This window comes from Sitophilus oryzae, unplaced genomic scaffold, assembly GCF_002938485.1.
Source record: "Sitophilus oryzae breed Bouriz unplaced genomic scaffold, Soryzae_2.0 scaffold_1693_pilon_pilon, whole genome shotgun sequence".
Lineage (NCBI taxonomy): Eukaryota > Metazoa > Arthropoda > Insecta > Coleoptera > Curculionidae > Sitophilus > Sitophilus oryzae.
This window is the reverse complement of record NW_022146383.1, coordinates 873,954-892,388: the sequence shown is the minus strand read 5'-3', so window position 1 is coordinate 892,388 and position 18,435 is coordinate 873,954. Positions and strand designations below refer to the sequence as shown.

General features: G+C 32.9%; 1 protein-coding gene across 6 annotated transcripts in view; it reads left to right on the top strand.

The window, feature by feature from the left end:
- The window catches only part of LOC115881088 (stress-activated protein kinase JNK), a 64,863-nt gene that overhangs the window by 1,911 nt on the left and 44,517 nt on the right, over positions 1–18,435 (top strand). For all 6 annotated transcript variants that reach the window (XM_030898457.1, XM_030898456.1, XM_030898453.1 and 3 more), the window contains exon 2: positions 16,186–16,231. The gene's annotated coding sequence lies outside the window, so the exon portion shown is untranslated. The remainder of the gene's footprint in view (positions 1–16,185; positions 16,232–18,435) is intronic.

The following is an 18,435-nucleotide window of genomic DNA, read 5'->3' as shown; positions in this document are numbered from 1 at the left end:
ACTTTTATATATATCAAAACACTGTAAGATACCAATGAGACATTTATTAAACCTTTATATAACTAACCTTGAGGATATATAACCTAAAGGAACTTAAAATGTTACTTGGGAAAGGTGACCAATGTTCAATATTAATTTTGTCTCACCCTGTATAACTTTTTGGATCAAGTTTTAATTTGATTTAAAGTACAATAGTTAATTTAACTACATATTAGGCTATACCGGGTATATTCCAATTTAGGTAGCTTTTATTGTAATTTAAAAATTGTTCTTTTTTATTTTTAGAAAATGATAAATATGTCAAAAATCTTACATTTTGGTCGTATAACATACTGTTATAAAATTCATCTTTATTTTACTCCCAGTATCCGAAAATCAATTAATATATAGGGTGTTCCATTAGAAAAAACACAACTTTGATATGTAACTTTTTTTGGGGACGCCCTGTAGAACTCTCTATATTTTTAAAAAGTGCTCTAAATTAACCTACATATGCTCAGAAAATTTTATTTCAATACAAACTGTCGTTCTCCTTGGAAACTCCGCGGCGTATGGGAGTTTTCCGCGGCTTTTTATGCATTTTGTGTGTTTTACAAAATGAAAAATCGTGAAAAACTAAAGCTTAGTGATTTTGAAATGAACTTCATATCCGGATAATCCTAAAAACATTGTAGAGCTACCTTTTCCGCATATTTTATAGGTTTTTCAGTATTCCTAGCACGTAGCCCAATTCACTTACACAGAAGCGGATTTTTTTATTCAATGCTTTAGGTTTGTTCTTTGTTGATATAAAATGGCATACAAAAAGTGTCGATTATACAAGGCGTTCTTTAATGACGTTCTAATATTTAAGGGACCTTTCTTGGGCTGATTTTAAGAAAAAATTGGTCAATTGCTTGGTCAATTGCAAGTCGGACTCGCGCACGAAGGGTTTCGTACCATTCATTATCTGTACAACATTAGACACTATCTATACTAATATTTAATATAATATATATACAGGGTGTTTCAAAACAAATGCGAAAAACTTCAGGGGGCGATTCCTTGTTCAAAATAAAGGGTAGTTTGCTTCATAAACGTTGGGTCAAAAGTAGCGATGGGAACTATCGAATGAATTAGACTATCGAATGGTTAATGAATGAATGATTTCAACTATCGAATGGTTTTATTCGAATAAAATCATTCATTCATTTGTATACTAAAGCATATGTGACAACCTCGCCGTGCGACTAAATGGTTATCGTTGAGCCACGACTATCGAATGCTTTTGATAAATGAAATTTAGTATTCGTTTGATTTTGTATGCGTCAGTGGCATTATTAGTTTTTCCAAATTTTTATAACTTCGCCGTATAAATACTGTGCTATTTTTGCGTTTATTAAAATAGTTAAAATACTAAAATAGTAGTTATCTTTTAATTTTATTTATTGACGATTGTGTGCATGTGCAGGTGGTCAAAATTTTTCCGAAAATTTGTGTGGTTTTCCGTAGTCCGATCTTTCAATTATTTAATTTTATATGGCATATGGTCTATTTTTTAATGGGAAATTTTGAGAAGTAGCAATTTTTAAGAGAGATGAGATGAACTTACAATTAATTTTAAAAATACATATTTGTATGTTAGATGTTTTAATAATATGAATTAGTTGAACTTAATAATCATATTTAAGTAATGTGGTTGTCTAATCATATTTAAGTAAATGGTTATCGAACTCAAGCTATGGGGTGAGAAAATTAAAATGAAAGTTTTACACGTGCCAATTTAAAAAAAAAGTTAACGATGATTATTAGAAATACCATAATGTATCAATATTTTTTTTTTGTAAAATTACTTATATTTTTTTCAGTGTATGTTTACTATACTTTCTCTATTCTCTGAGACTACACTGTATTCCAAAACATTTGACTGACATTTTTGGATATACCCTGTTAAAATTTTCAAGATTTTTTTGGGGCATTTCACTCACATAATAAAATCATCCCCTCTCGACAGTATCGTCCCTTCTCAAATTGTAGGGTTAATATTAATGATCCCAGTGCCACAGTAATCCATCAAAAAACCCTGGAAAATGCCTAGCAAAATTGTGTATTTTTCAAACCAGTAAAAATAAAATTTCTTATAAATAAGTTAATACATACATATACATACAGTGGTGGCCAAAAGTATGGAAACTTTTTACTTTTTAAAATATCACAGAAAATATTGCTATGCTTAAACTCTCAGGAATATAAATGAACAGCTTATCAGCAAATAAAAGTATTCCAAAAATTACACAGCGAAAAAAATCTGTTTAGCAGTTTTTGTAGGAGAACAATAGATTTCTTGTGGCCAAAAGTATGGAAACCATAAATAAATACATTAAAATTATTTAGTTTAAGCTGATAAACGGTACGATTTGCTTCAGATAAATATAAACATCATGCGCAAGTCTAAATATTTCTCTACGGATTTAAAAATAAAATAGTAGAATTATACAAGAGCGGTTATAAACAAATTCAAATAAGTAAAAGTTTAAACATTTTAAAAGGCACCGTTTCGAAAATAATTCGTAAATTTAATAAAACGGGGAACGTTTCAGCAGCTTTTAAGTCAGGAAGACCAAAGAAAGTTGTGCAACAGGACAATGAAAGTAATGAAGAGAATATCAATGGGAGATCCAAGAAAAACATCCACAGACATTTCTCGAGAAATGGGTGAAAGGGAATATCGGTGTCTGCACGCACGGTGAGAAGAAGGTTGGATGACATGGGACTTTTTGGAAGAGTTGCGGTGAAGAAACCACTAATATCAAAGAAAAATAGGATGGCCCGCTTTAAATTTGCTCAAGATCATCTCACCTGGTCTTATCAGAAATGGAATACTGTACTGTTTAGCGACGAAAGCAAGTTTCAACTGTTTGGTAGTGACGGGAGACCTTATGTCCGAAGACCAAAAGGTACACGGTACAGCCATAAGTACCAGATGCCCACAGTAAAACATGGGGTGGGAGTATAATGGTATGGGGGTGTTTTTCTCGCTCAGGTGTTGGTCCTCTTGTTAAAATTGAAGGGATAATGGACCGTTTTTTGTACAAAGACATATTGGAGAATAATATGCTGCCTCATGCTGATGAAGAAATGCCACTCAGATGGTTGTTCCAGCAAGACAATGATCCCAAGCACAAATTTCGGTTTGTTCAAAATTGGTTAAATGAACATAATGTTCCACTAATGGATTGGCCCTCACAGTCTCCGGATCTTAACCCCATAGAAAATTTATGGGCCCATTTGGATAGCAAAATTGGAAGCCATTCTATTTCAAATAAAAATGAATTATGGGAAGTGCTAAAAACTGAATTGGCGGCCATTTCCAGTAAAGATTGTACGAGATTGATCGATTCGATGCCACGAAGATGTAGAGAAGTAATTAATTCAAAGGGATATTCCACTAAATATTAGTAATTTTTATATTATCTTTGAATTTTAATAAACATTCTTCTTAAGTTTCCATACTTTTGACCAAGAAAATATTCATAATTTTTTATATATTTTTTGATAGCTGTAATTTTTTATTTAAATGTATTAGGTTTTGTAGGAAATTATTTGTAGGTCACGATTATATAAGTCGTTTTATTTCATATTTTAATTTCTCAGCATAAATGACAAATTAAAAAAGTTTCCATACTTTTGGCCACCACTGTATGTACCCATGTATGTGTACTCGTACATTTGTAATTCCTTTACATCAAAGTTATAAATAAATAACAATAGGTATGAACCTATTATTGTGGTATGTATTTTCGCAGTAATAAAATGAAAAAAAAAATATGGACAACAAATACATTAATCTTATCTGTATACAGGGTGTGAATGAATTTGATTGACGTATTCAATTGTTTTCGGTCATTTCCTGTTTCACCGGAAATGACTGCAACTTTTGTTTTTTAAATTGCACCCACGATATTTTTTTAAAATTTATTCGATAGAAAATTACATCGTGAATAGAATGACATATCACATGTCAACTTTTGGCATTTTCACATATAGTTTATTTGAAATTGTAACACGGGGTTCATTACGACAATTTGACTCGAAATACCAAGTGTGTGGTACCAAATTATTCGTAAAAAATGCTTTTTCCAAATATGCTAATGAGCCACCCTTGTTCCATTTGAATAAATTGAGATATGGTTAAAAATACAATTTGGGCATCTTTTAACCGGCCAGGATAAGACACGAAAAACATTAAACGATCAAATCTATTTTTCCAAGGCTCCTTCATTAAAAATTAGTGTTTTTTAACACAGCCATGGCACTCGGAGATTTTTTTAAGCGAAAATGTCAAAAGTTGACGTATGATATGTCATTCTATTTAGAGTGTCATTTTCTGCCGAATAAAGTAAAAATATACCAAGGGTATATTTTCTCAGATAACATCGGAGATTCAAAGCAGATGCTCGAAGAATTAGTGCAGGCCTCATTAAAAGTCGGTCTCCGGATAAATACGAGTAAAACGCAAATAATGACAAACTTAGTGCTGACACAGAACATCAGAATAGGTGACGCCGACATAAAAGAAACACATATATACAAATATCTCGGGCACGAAATACAAATCGGAAAGAACAACCAAACACACGAGATACAGCGCAGAATAGGTTTGGGTTGGGCTGCTTTTGGCAAACTGCGGGAGACCTTTAAAAGTGATATACCCATATGCTTGAAGAGGAAAGTTTATGAATAATGCGTCTTGCCGGTAATTACATATGGAGCGGAAACTCTAACATTAACGAAAAGTCAGCAGAAAATTTAAGAGTAGCCCAGAGAGCCATGGAGAGAGAGAGCCATGCTTGGAATAACTAAAAGAGACAAAATTCCTAATAACGCTATCAGACAAAAACCAAAATTAAAGACATAGTGGAACACGTAACTCGAATGAAATGGAGATGGGCAGGTCATGTGGCGAGAACATCTAAAGACAGGTGGACTAGAAGATTGTTAGAATGGAGACCTCGAGCAGATAAACGTAGCAGAGGCTGACCACCGACACGCTGGACCGATGATGTAAAGAGGGTTGCTGGAAATTGGATGATGACGGCCCAAAATCGAGAGACATGGAGAAATATGGAGGAGGCCTACGTTCAGCAGTGGACAACGATGGCTACATGATGATGATACCAAGGGTGTGATTCAAAAATCAAAAGATGTAGTCATTTCCGGTGAAATAGGAAGTGACCAAAAACAATTGAATACGTCAATGGATCCTAATTTATATCATACTAGTTGAAGCCTGGCGCATCCGCCACGACATCAGGAAAAAAAACTTTTTATTTTTTGTTTAATTAAATGAAAAACAAAAAATCCGGCAACGACAGTTTTTAGAAGAGTCAATTAGCTACATATCTTTTAGTAAAAAAAGCAACTTTCTAGAGCAAGTCGTTACTTCAGTAGAGACGACACAGATAACAACAAACAACAACAACAAGCATTAGCATTTTATATATGTAGATTACCTACACAAATTTCGCGCCACACCTCAAACTAGATGGGATTTCTTTTTGGGGTATGTAGATACTAACGTCAAAATAAAACACTAAATCACCACAATACACCAAAACACTTTTACTTTTACACTGGACGCGCGTTTCGCTAACCATGTTAGCATCATCAGCAGATGATTATAAACTAAAATACAGTCTACAATTAGAGCGTTTATATACTTGCTCAGTGGGCATAGAGTGGGCGTGGCAAGATCTAGTCAACCCAGTCAGAACCCACCGAGCGTAACAGTTAGATTTCCGCCACTAGAGTAGTAGGAACAAAGAACTTGAAGGAATTGGACCGTTGTCTCTGTTCATACTATCTTTACATTTATTAATTCTGATGCTTTCATATGCATCTAATTGCCTGTAATTTGAGACTTGTTTAAGTAATTTTGAGTTATTAAGATCTATACAATGTTCTTTATCAACAATATGTTCGGCAACGCAAGATTTATCAGGTCTTTTGTTACCTTTGTTTTATGTTTACCATATCTGAGCTAAATGTTCTTTAAATCTAGTTAATATTGATCTTCTAGTTTGCCCAACATATTTCTGATTACAATCTTTACAAGAAATTTCATAAATACCCGACCTTTCCAGTAGAGGTGTTTTATCCTTTGGATTACCTAATAATTGTTGTAATTTATTATTAGCACTATACACAAGTTTATAATTGACATTCTTAAAAATTCCTTTTAGACCACGGGATAACTCTCTATCAAACGGTATTGAAAAATATTTTGACATGTCTTTCTCCACTTGAAAAGTCGAATTTTCAGAAATCATTAACCTATACCTACGTTTTCTAATTATTTTATCAACTAGTGATGGAGAATATCCATTACACTCAGCTACATTCCTAATGTAATTTCTTTCTATTTCATATCTTTCGTTGGAAAGTGGAAAACTAAGTAATCTATGAACTAAGAAATTTAAACTAGCCATTTTATGTTCGATACTATGATATGATTCATTAGGAATATATCTGCGGGCAGTGGTATTTTTCCTATAGATATCAAACTCCAGGCAATTATTAGTATTTCTAATAACTAATACATCTAGAAATGGTAATCTGTCCTTCAAGTTCTTTGTTCCTACTACTCTAGTGGCGGAAATATAACTGTTACGCTCGGTGGGTTCTGACTGGGTTGGCTAGATCTTGCCACGCCCACTCTGTGCCCACTGAGCAAGTATATAAACCCTCCAATTGTAGATTGCATTTTAGTTTATAATCATCTGCTGATGATGCTAACATGGTTAGCGAAACGCGCGTCCAGTGTAAAAGTAAAAGTGTTTTGGTGTACTGTGGTGATTTAGTGTTTTATTTTGCTGTGTAACACCAAAGGTTCCAACCCTCAACTGTAATAGATACTAACATGCCAAATCTCGTTTAAAAAAAAAATAAAAAAGTTGAGAGGCATCCGGTATATTCTATGCGAAATAAGCATTAAATTTTATTGTTTTCATTAGTAAAACTCTCTGATTAATAACTCTAGAATTTCCAGTATAATTCTTAGCAGAATCTAAGACGTATATCGATCATAATCAGACACTAATGCTACTGCTTGCCGTCTTGTACACCCCTTCTCTCATTTTTCATTACTGATGAAGGATAAATTTTCTACGACCGAAACTCTGTGTAATTTGTAACATGATAAGCAACTCATTTACGGATTATTCTTTCTTTTTTGTATATCTGATGCCGTACTAATGAGCATTTTTAGCTTCTCGTTGTTATGATGTAGTGGATGGCTTTATAGATCGATAACATGATGTAAAAAGTTTCTCTCTCTACAGGGTGGTTCACATACGACACAGAATATTGTAGCTAAACGATTAGATTTTTGCAAATTTTAAGTTTTGGGTTCGTTGAAATATTTTTAAATTCTTGCTCTAATACAAATAAATACTTGCATCCCAAACAAATAAAAAATATCAAAGTTGTATTTTTTTAAAATGGAACACCCTGTATATTATTACATTTTTAGTTTCTACGATTAAAATAAAGGTAAATTTGATTAAGGTTTATCGCATTTTAATCTTACCGTTTTTGAAATATTTAGGTTTTTGTCAAAATACAATAATAATTTTAATGCTTTATTTTTCTAGGCGTATTTAATTTTTTGAAACCAAATATTGTACTGAACTATTTCTATTTACTAAATTTTGTGTTGCAGTAATATTTTTAATTAAATAATTATTAGCTTTAAACGGCAATAACTTGTTTAATTTTAATGGGACACCCTGTATATTTTAGGACAATCAGGTGCACAATTTAATTGTCTATCAAAATGAATTATATCATTTTTTACCTATCTTTTCAAGTTTTGATTAAGGTTTGCAGAGTATCAGCATTTGCAATAAAATAGCGAACGATTTGTTGCAAAACCACATAAATGAGGAAGATGCATATTATATTTTATTTTTCGCCAGAAACTGTTCAATTTATTAGAATAAATATGTGTGAATGCAAAAAAAAAACTTTTTTCTTGAAAGCAGTACCACAATTTTATAAAACGGGCCATTAAAATACTATGGACAACGCAAACGACGCCTCGCGAATTGAAACGATATTCTATTGGTCTGACGTCACCCGCCGTTCTCGTCGACGCGCGATGGCCAGCAGCTAGTGATGGGCAAAACTGTTATTTTTAGATAACAGTTGAAACTGTTATAGTTATTTATAAAAAACAGCTTAAAATAACAGCTTAAAAATAACAGGTTTCTTTATTTTATTGCTAAATATCTGAAAGAGTATGAAGCGGTCGCCGCCAGGCGTATTAACGCAGTTGCAAGTTGCTACAATGACATGCTCGTATTTCATTTTCCAGGGTGTCTAAAAATTTCTAAATATCAAATTTCTAAAATGCCGACTGATAAAATTTTCTCACATTTAGATAAAAATCAGCTTTAAACGTCGAGCAGTTTAAGCAGAATCGTGGTTAATCAATTACTCAACTTTTTGGAACACCCTGTATTATTTTTTGAAGTCAAGTGGAAGAAAAATCGAGTGAAAATTAACTGTGGTGACCCAGAGCACAGTTTATGGTTAATACACGCTGCCCAGGCAGAAAGTCTTATACACCAATGAAGTTGCCATCGATAAAGTTTGTTATAAAATTTCAAAATATGTAAAAAAACAAAATAAATTATGCGTGTCCAAGCGTTTTCCTGAAAAGACTAACTGTTTCTTAAATAACAAATATTGTAATATTTGAGGGGCGTTTTCACCCTCTTGGAATTTAAGATTCGAGAAACCCCTCCTTATCGAACCTCAACCCCACAGTCAATCCGTTTGCCAAAAATCAGCTTTAAACGTCAAGCAGTTTAAGCAGAATCGTGATTGCTCAATGGTCACATTTTATGAAACACCCTGTATATATTTTTAAAAAAACTTAAAATATGTAAAACAACGAAATAAAATATATGTACGCGTTTAAAGAGTTTTTCCGAAACACTCACCGGTTTTTAAATAAAAAATATTCTAATATTTGAGGGTGGTTTCACCCCCTTTGAATTCGAGTTTCGAAAAATCCCTTCTTATCGAACCTCTACACCCTAAAGTCAATCCGTTTTCCAAAAATCAGCTTTTTACGTCAAGGGCTTTAAGCAGGATCGTGGATTAAAGTTAATTAATCAACCTTTAAGGTATAAAATTTGGTAGGTGTTTTTATTAATAAAATAGTTTGTTTAATTTAATGACCAGATTTTTAAAACACCCTGTATACATTTTTAAAAAATCTTAAAATATTATGTACTGAAAATATTTAGAATAAATAAATACCTAAATGTTATGAAACTTAATAACGTACTGAAACATACAGCGCCATAATATCTTCGACCTCCGCCCGTTATGCTCGTAACAGGTTGAAAAAATGTATATCTAAAAACACAACTGATGCGTTATTCTCCATTAAATGTTTCGAACTTCCATCGACAATCGACCGATGCAGCAGCCTTCCTTTCCCACTCCTGTTATCTCGACCGCCAGGCGTTATGCCCGCAACTGTTTCAAAAACCTGCTTCTTTTATATCCTATTATTTTAAGCTGTTATAAGCGCAATACGACCGTCGACACGGATCGACCGAAGCAGCTACGTTCGCCGTAGCGCATTCCCCCACTCCGTTGTCCGTTGTCTCGCCGCCTGTATCGATGGTTGACGAAATAACAGGTTTTCCATCCGTACTAGTTGTTTTTCGACTTCGTTTTTTTCAGTTTTATACAGTTTTTTTCTACAATATTTTATTTTAATCACTTGTCATCTTGTCAATCAGATTTTAAATATATCCTGTTGCGTTCCAGTTATTTCTAAATATTTTTTATAAAATAAAATAAACTACTTTGAAATAACAAATGATCACTACACATCTATCACTGTCAAGTGTTCCGTTTATGACACTCTACGTATTTAGGTGGCGTACTAAGACATTTTTTGTTGCTTTTAACGTTGATTGAAGGAGCTTTTTATGCTTTTTGTGCAGTTATTATTTGTATGTGTTGTGTGTTCTGGGAATTTTTTAAGTATGGCAGATTCCGGGTTTGTAAAAGCACAATCAGATAACTTGCCAAAAGTCGATGCTTTTATGTTGGCTGCTTTTATAAATACAAATTCCCAATTTATTGGTGCTGAATTACGAGGAAAAAAACAGAGAGGTATGTAACATTTATTCTTTGTAGTACTGAGGCATACTTAAGTATAAGTAGGTACCTACTGTTACGAACTTTTATATAGTTATAAATATTAATGTTATAAACTTATTTTTCAGATCAGGTAGGGAGACGTACGGAGATAATGCTATAGGTTATGTAGAAGTGAAAAGAGACAAAAATATTTGTTTAGTACGTGGAAAAATAACTCCAGAGCATAGCGTGAAAAAGAATTTTTTTATATATTGACACCCCCTTTCCCTTGTTATTTTTAAAGATTGTTTTTTTTACGAAATTATAGGAAATAAATTGTTTATCAGTAATGAAAATATTATACAAGGTGTGTCCCATAAGCAAACGCCAAAATTAAGTTACTTTTTTAAGTGAGACACCCTATATATTTTTGGATTCTTCGGAAATTTCTAGATATTCTAGATATATTTCATCTATACCTATCTTCAAATGTTTACGAAATATTGACAGTTGTAAAGCGAAAAACACCTACAATTTTCTGGACCACCTTTTTTGAGACACCCTGTATAACTAGAATTAATTTTAAAAGAGAGTATATGAAAAACCATGCAACTTTTTTATTTAATGTTTTCTTCTAAAACTTGCAGTTAAGGCTGTATGTGGGTGTCAAAATATAATGAATAACCCTGTACATTCAAATTTCATATACCTATGTAAGACAATATACATAAATATATGAATTTACATCAAAATGATCTTCACAACAATAAATCGTAAAAATAGAGGATAATTTAACGTTTTTCTTTTCATCTCTTCTCATGGCCTTGGACCATTTTTTTCTGTTTTCGCTCATCCATTACTATTTATAAATATCACTAATTACGAATTATGTATTAATTAACACAAATAACTAAAATTTTGACTCGGATTCAACAGCGTTTAAAAGCAAACTGTGTAAAATAAACACGCGTCTGGCTCCACTCAACCAGAAGAACGGCGGGTGACGTCACAGCGGCAAGGCGCGCTAGAGAGCGTTTGCCCGGCCATTTAAATTAACAATATTTAATTATTTTATGTTAGAGACATTTCTTAACCGATATCAAAATTTTTTTTTGTTCAATTTGTAATTATATAAACTATTTTTTAAAACCATTATTTAAAATCATGCATTTTCCTCATTATATATTACTGTAATCACAAAACTTCAATCTATTTCCGTAATGTAACAGAATTTTAAATTATGTCTTTATTTTCGAGAAAATTTAGTCCAAACATAAGGCATATTTTGTTGATGATTGACCATCAAAATCTGAAAAATAAAGACGTTGTCTACAAATGTGCCACAATATGGATATAGTATAATCTTTTATCTTTAATTTCCTTCTTTATTTGTGTAAAAATAGCTAGCCAGTTTTTTTAACGCTTATTTTGCTACTTTTTGGAGTAGTGAAATGAGCTCTTAAGAAGAACATTTACGCAATTTTTGTTGAAACTGTACTTTGGAGCACAAATCTGTTCTGAACTGGGTCAGAACTAATCCAAGTTCTGCCGTCGAGTCGCCGAGGTAATTATAAGCGGCATGTAATATGCAATGAGACGGGCAGGTGGTCTCGGGAGGATACGAACCTTGGCCCGCTAATTGGATAGCCTACACGATGGCGCTCGGGATAATGTAGAAAAGGTTCGGACATTTGGGAAATTTCAGTTGGCAACAAAAGGAAATATTACATAAGGACAGAGCCAAGAGAAAATATACAGGAAGATCAAGACTTAAACGATCTTTTAAATATAGAGGAAAACGAAAATATATATTACAGCCTATTTATTGGGCAGCCTGTCGACTTGGCCGATCCTTAGTCTCCTAAATAAGCTGTGATCTCTATTACCTGATTGATAATTTGTAAAATTGAAAGTCAAAGCAGCAACACAGCAATTTTTGGAAAGGCATGGTAGCAAGTCACAACACAGTGTTTTTTATTTATTAAAACATTCAATCAGTAGATCAACATGTATATTTTTTGTCAATAATGACATGTATTGGCTATTTCCTTTCCAAATATCTTGAGAACGGTTGCTCGTAGCGATTTTTACCAAGACATCTTTTTTATGTAAAAAATGACGGAAATGTATATTTTTTACTTAGTAGTTTTTATACAGGTACGGACGAAAAGTTATTACACTTCAGAACATCTAAAAACATGTACCTAGATGGCGTACCCTGCAAGTATGAGTCATACTGACATTGATATCGAGTTCCTCATGTCAAAGAACACTCAGACACCGATTTTCATTTAAATATCGACGTTACTTCATGAATTATTTGGAAAAAATTGAAATAAAAATAAAACTTCTACACCCTGTAACTCCGAAACGGAGCATTTTAGGATATACATTTATACGAACTTTTTTAATTGAAGGGCTTATTGCAATAACATGCTATGTCACAAATCCATAATTCTGAATTATTAAACTTCGCAGTCTTGAAAAAATGTGTAAATTTAAATATTAATAAATATAAATTTGAAGACGTTTTAGAGCTAGTTTAGTTTAACTGGCTAAGTATTTTTATCTAACAAATTTGTTGGAAAGAAGGCGCAACTGCTATGGAAAATAAGAAAATAGAATTTTTACACAATTTTGCCTAGATAATCGGTACTATAAATAACAGCCTAATAATCTTCAGTAAATTTTGGATTTTTTTTTGTTAGAACCATTTTTCCCTATCTGCTAAAATAAAGTGGTGGGGGAAAGTTAGATCTATCTTTATTTAAATGATAATAACTCCGGACTGGATGATCAGAATCCAACAAACGAGGGCTTGTTTAAAAGAGCGTTTCTTACTCTATATTATATCATTAAAGTAATAATAAGGTTTTGAACGTAGACCCTAGGGGGCGCTTTCTTACAATTTTACAAACATATCGCGTTTTTTCAAAAAAATTAAATACGATAGTATATGTAATTTTCGCTGATAGTTAAGAGTAGTAAAAGCTTAAAAAGTCAGCGAAAACCGCATCTTGATATCTTCTTTCAAACCGAAGATATTAGCAAAATTATAATAAATACCAAAAATAAGCCCTTAATTACCTTATTTTTACAACAGGGTATCAGTAGCCCTCTTGATTATGCCCATTCTAACAAAAAAATAAGATAGAAACAGTTAATTCATTTTTAAATCGACGAAATACCAGAATACCATAATACCAGATGTATTAATATCTAATAATTAAGATATTAATAACAGTGAACAAGAAACGGTGATTCAGTGAAGTCATTGGGAGGCTTTGGAAAAAAGTTGCTTTTGACGTAATAGTGTAAACGTCAAATTGTTATTAGATCGACATTTTGATAGTCTTTTATCTTTTGATTGCTTTTTCAAAATGCCAACAACTTCAACTACCTACTTCAAATAATAAAGGCATTTTGAAAAAGTAATTAAAAGATAAAAAACTGCTTTGACTATCAAAATGTTGATCTAATAACAATTTGACAACACTCTACAACTTTTATTTTGAATTTTTTTTTTCTAGTCCTTACCGTTTCTCCGAAATTTCAAAAAAATAATTTTATTTATTTATTTTACCTCTTTCTCGGGGGTGAATTTCAAAAAATATTTCACAATTCATTTTTAGATCTTTCAAAGTAACTCATAGATATCAAAAATTCAAGTTTTTGCCAAAACTTCGTATTCGAATGCCTAGTTCCTTGGACTATATTCATTATTTACATAAAATAAAATATGTTCCTAAATTAAAGTTTTTCTTTCTGTTTCACCATCCAAGGTAAATAAATAATCAAAAAGCAATCTAAACACAATACCACAACCCCCGAAACCCCGCGATAAATCACCAAATTACCCTGTTCCAGGTCCATGCCGCCAGACTTGATAAAACGTGTTTAAATTATCTCCAACCCCCCTTTACCGTGCCACCCCGCTGTTTCACCCTCTTTAAACCTGGCTGGGGGTGGACAGGGGCGGCGGTAAAACTAGCAGAAAGGGGGGAAATATGCCGCTCGCTTAGTATTATCCAGAGGGCGTGGCGGCTATCGACCGACCGGCTCTTGTGCGTATTCATTCACGAAATTGCGGCTCGAAGCGGCCTGAAATGAGGAGGATTGAGCGGATAGAGTTTGGGTTTTGAGCTAATTTTACCGATAGATTGGACAAAAAAATATGACTCGTTTGAGAGGGCTAATTTAGTAATGTTAGGGATAGAATTAAAGTGAATTTTTATTTCTTAAAATATTAAAGAGATGCGTCTCATACTCTTCGGAATTATGAATAAAAAAGAACGTCCCAGTTAGGCTTTCCGGAACCTGAGCGGGTTTTCGGAACGGGGAATTTCCGTACCGCGTCTCTTAGTAACCGGGATTTCCCATTTTTTCGGTACTTTCGGTACTGACTCGGAACTGAATTTTTGTTCAATGGTGGTGCAGTTCATCAATCAGAAAGCAAGGGATGGTTTTTCAAAGTAGAATGGATAAAAAATTGAGAATTTTAATGAAAATAATATCAAATTATTAAGTAATAAATAATATTTTCTTGCCTTTAGCTGTGTATTTTTTCTAATTTCGAAAAATCCAAAGTAGAGAAAAAAAATAAAAAGTAAAAAGAAAATTGTTTTGCTTGTCGTAAAGGGGGGAACCAAGCTCCACTCCCACAACCGATTTCTGGGCCTACCCTTCATCAGGTGGGCTGTCCAGGGGCTGGTTCTCACCGATACGGCAAGTAAAACTTCTATATCAACAGACGATGTCGTAAAGTGTCGGTGAGATATTAGTGCATCTCCCGTTAAAAGATGGTAAAAAACGTTTTTCGGCCCGCTCAAATATATATGAAATGAACGAAATTCTTATTCGTTCTGACGTTCTTCTTGACGTTCATTTCATATTATAATCGGCCATGAAAAAATTAACATGAACTCAAGTAAAGAATAAAGTATAGATAACTTAAATTTCACATCAAACAACATAAACCAACTTAGCTGAATTTGAGACAAAAACCCTAAAGTATTAAATTAAAAATGTAAATATCTATTAAAACATAACATAATAAATATTATAGGAACTTCAAAAGAGAAAAGAAACAAGAACAATAAGAAATAGTATCATTACTTATTTAGAAGAGTTTAATTTCGATCGCTAGAAAGTATCAAAGGACTTTCTCACGTAAAAGGACTTTCTCAAAGGACTTTCTCACGGTTCTGTGATGGCCAAAAAGATCTGAACCCTAATCGGTAGTATTAATTAGAGTTTCCAGAACCTTACTAAAATATTTTCGTTCAACCATTATGGAGTTCGTCAATTAGCATGGAAAGGATGATTCTCAAAAGTAAAACGATAAAAAATTGAGTTTCAAATGAAAATAATATAAAATTATTAAGTTATGAGAAAGTAAACATGAAAACAAATAATGAATACAAGCGAAAAAAGAAAAAGAGAACGCATAAGTAGCTTAAAAATTACATCAAATAACGTCAACCAACCTCGAAATCAACTTAAATTAGAAAAAAAAAACGTTTTCATAATTAAAGATGCAAATGCCTATTATAAAAACATAATTAAAAAAATATAACTAATACATTCAGCAATATTATACTAAATAATAAAATAACATATTATTTTAACTTCAATAATTGTTAATAAACATTATAAAATCTTCAAAATAAATTCAGAAGTAAGAACAGTAAGAGATAGCATCGCTCCTTATTTAGAAGAGTTTGATGAACCGTTAGAAAGTATCAAGTCTTTCGCACGTAACAAAAAATATGTTTTTTATTATTAATACCGAAAGTACCGAAAGAACAGGGAAGTAGATCTTTTGGAACAGTGCCATTTATAAATAATAATGCTTATGGAATACATTTCTGAACGTTTAAGAACATTTCCTTATTCTAAAGTAACAAAAAAAATACACCCAAAACTGCACAGATTTGTCTTGAAAACTCTAATTTTTAAAACTGAATTTCTTTAGAACGAACATCAAATAATAGTTCTTATATTTATGTGCGAGTATTAATAATATTTTTTTTTTAATTTCAGATGTGGCAGCTTTACTACACTTGATTTTAACTCTATAAAATTTAAGGTGAGTATTTCTGTATACTTAGTTGTATTTTTAACCCCCGATGTGACAACGTTGTGATATTATTTTCTAAAAAGACATTGAGGGTAACAAATTTGACGCTCCCTGTATAAATGGTACGTCCGTTTCCACTAATCTGTGTAGATTCAATTAATAACTGAACTCCGACTAAAGCTATTGGATTAAAACCACTTTACAAGGCTTTTCACTCCGATATTTCCGGATTAAAACAGAGCTTATATACTATTCAATTTGGACTTAGAAAGTGTTCATATTTTATCACAAAGGTTTTCGTTTTTTAGCAGTCGGCTTATAATGTGATTTAAAACGTTAAAATAGTGTATTGATTATCGATTTTTCAACGTTATTAAATATTAAAAACATTATTTTAAATATTTGTCTTAAACCTTATACAAAATTTTTGTTCGCAAACCAGAAACTTTAAATATACCTAATAATCTAAGAGCTAGCAACGTTTTCGAGAAAGTATCTTAAGACGTCTGGCTCTTTGATATATCTTTTACTATGATCTCTGGAACAGCATGCGGCCCGTCTGGCTGCCGATACCCGTTGCGTTTACTACTGCGCATCGGAAGAAGATCCTATATTTTTTATTAATTTAATTCCTATAAATTCTAGTATTGAATATAAATCGAACATGTCTCCATAGCGCAGTGCGTAGAGTTTCCGACCGCGAATCGATGATTCAAAGTTCGAATCCGGGTCAGGTCAAAGCCTTTTTTATTTTATTTTCGTTTATATTCTGATAGTAAAGTTTTAAATAATTCTGGTAATTAAAAAAAAACAAATATTTAATACTTTAGTATCAGAATATAAACGAAAATAAAATAAAAAAGTAATTGCCCTGACCCGGATTCGAACTCGGTCGGAAACTCTACGCACTGCGCTATCATCATCATCATCATCATCACGCAGCCCCCTTTTACGTCCATAGTTGAACATAGGCCTCCTCCAAACGTCTCCAGTTCTCGCGGTTTTTAGCTGTTTGGTTTGGTTTGGTTTGGTCCATCGGGTGGGAGGTCTGCCTTGGCTACGCTTGTCGGCTCTTGGTCTCCACTCTATAAGTCTTTTGGTCCATCTCCCGTCTGCCATTCTAGCAATGTGTCCAGCCCATCTCCACTTTTGTTTTGTGATTCGCTGGATAATGTCATCCACTCCCGTACGTCGGCGTATCTCTTCATTTCTTACTCGATATCTCAAAGTCAGGCCAATCATAGATCTCTCCATCCGCCTCTGTGTCACTCTCAATTTTTCTGCGGTTGCTTTTGTTAGAGTGAGTGTCTCTGCGCCATAGGTCAAAACCGGGAGGATACCTTGGTTAAATGCCTTTCTTTTCAGGTGTATTGGGATATTTGTTCTAAAGATGTCCCTCATTTTTCCGCACTGCGCTATGTTCGATTAATATTCAATACTAGAATTTAAAGGACTAATAAAAATAGAGGATCTTCTTTCAATGCGCAGTAGAGAACGCAACGTTTACCGGCAGCCAGACGGGCCGCATGCTGTTCTAGAGAGCATAGTAAAAGATATATCATAGAGCCAGACGTCTTAAAATACTTGTTTTTCCGACGTTGCTAGCTCTCGTACTATAATATAACGGTATCATCATTATTATTATCATTATCCTCAGTCTATTCAACCATTTCCAATTATGGTGTAGTCTCATCTCAGGTTCGGTCTTCTTCTAGGTCTCTTAATTTCTCGTGGGCACCATGCTGTAATTTTTGTGGTCCATCTGTTGTGTGGTCCTTTATTCTTGCCAGGTGTCCTGCCCATTGCCATTTGAGGGATTTGACTCTGTGGATGACATCTATTATCTGGGTCTTTTGTCGTATCCACCTAACTTTTACGGCCTCTCTTGGTTATTCGAGCATATTTCATTCCATTGAGCGTTGTGCGACCTGCAGTATTTCATTATAATTAATAATAAATATAAAAATAAAAAGTTATATATGTTAAGGTTTGCATAAAAGTAGAATACGTGTATCGTGTACAGAAAAATTATGAACATGTATTATTTCAACCTTGAAGATATCTATTACAGCAAATTGATCAAAACTTATTCGTAAACACTTTATTTATTTAAAGATTTATACCGTATGATCCAAAAAACGGCGTCAAAGGCAGCGTAGAAAGATTAAAAAGGGATAGACACACAAATCTATTTCCAAAAAATTATTATATCT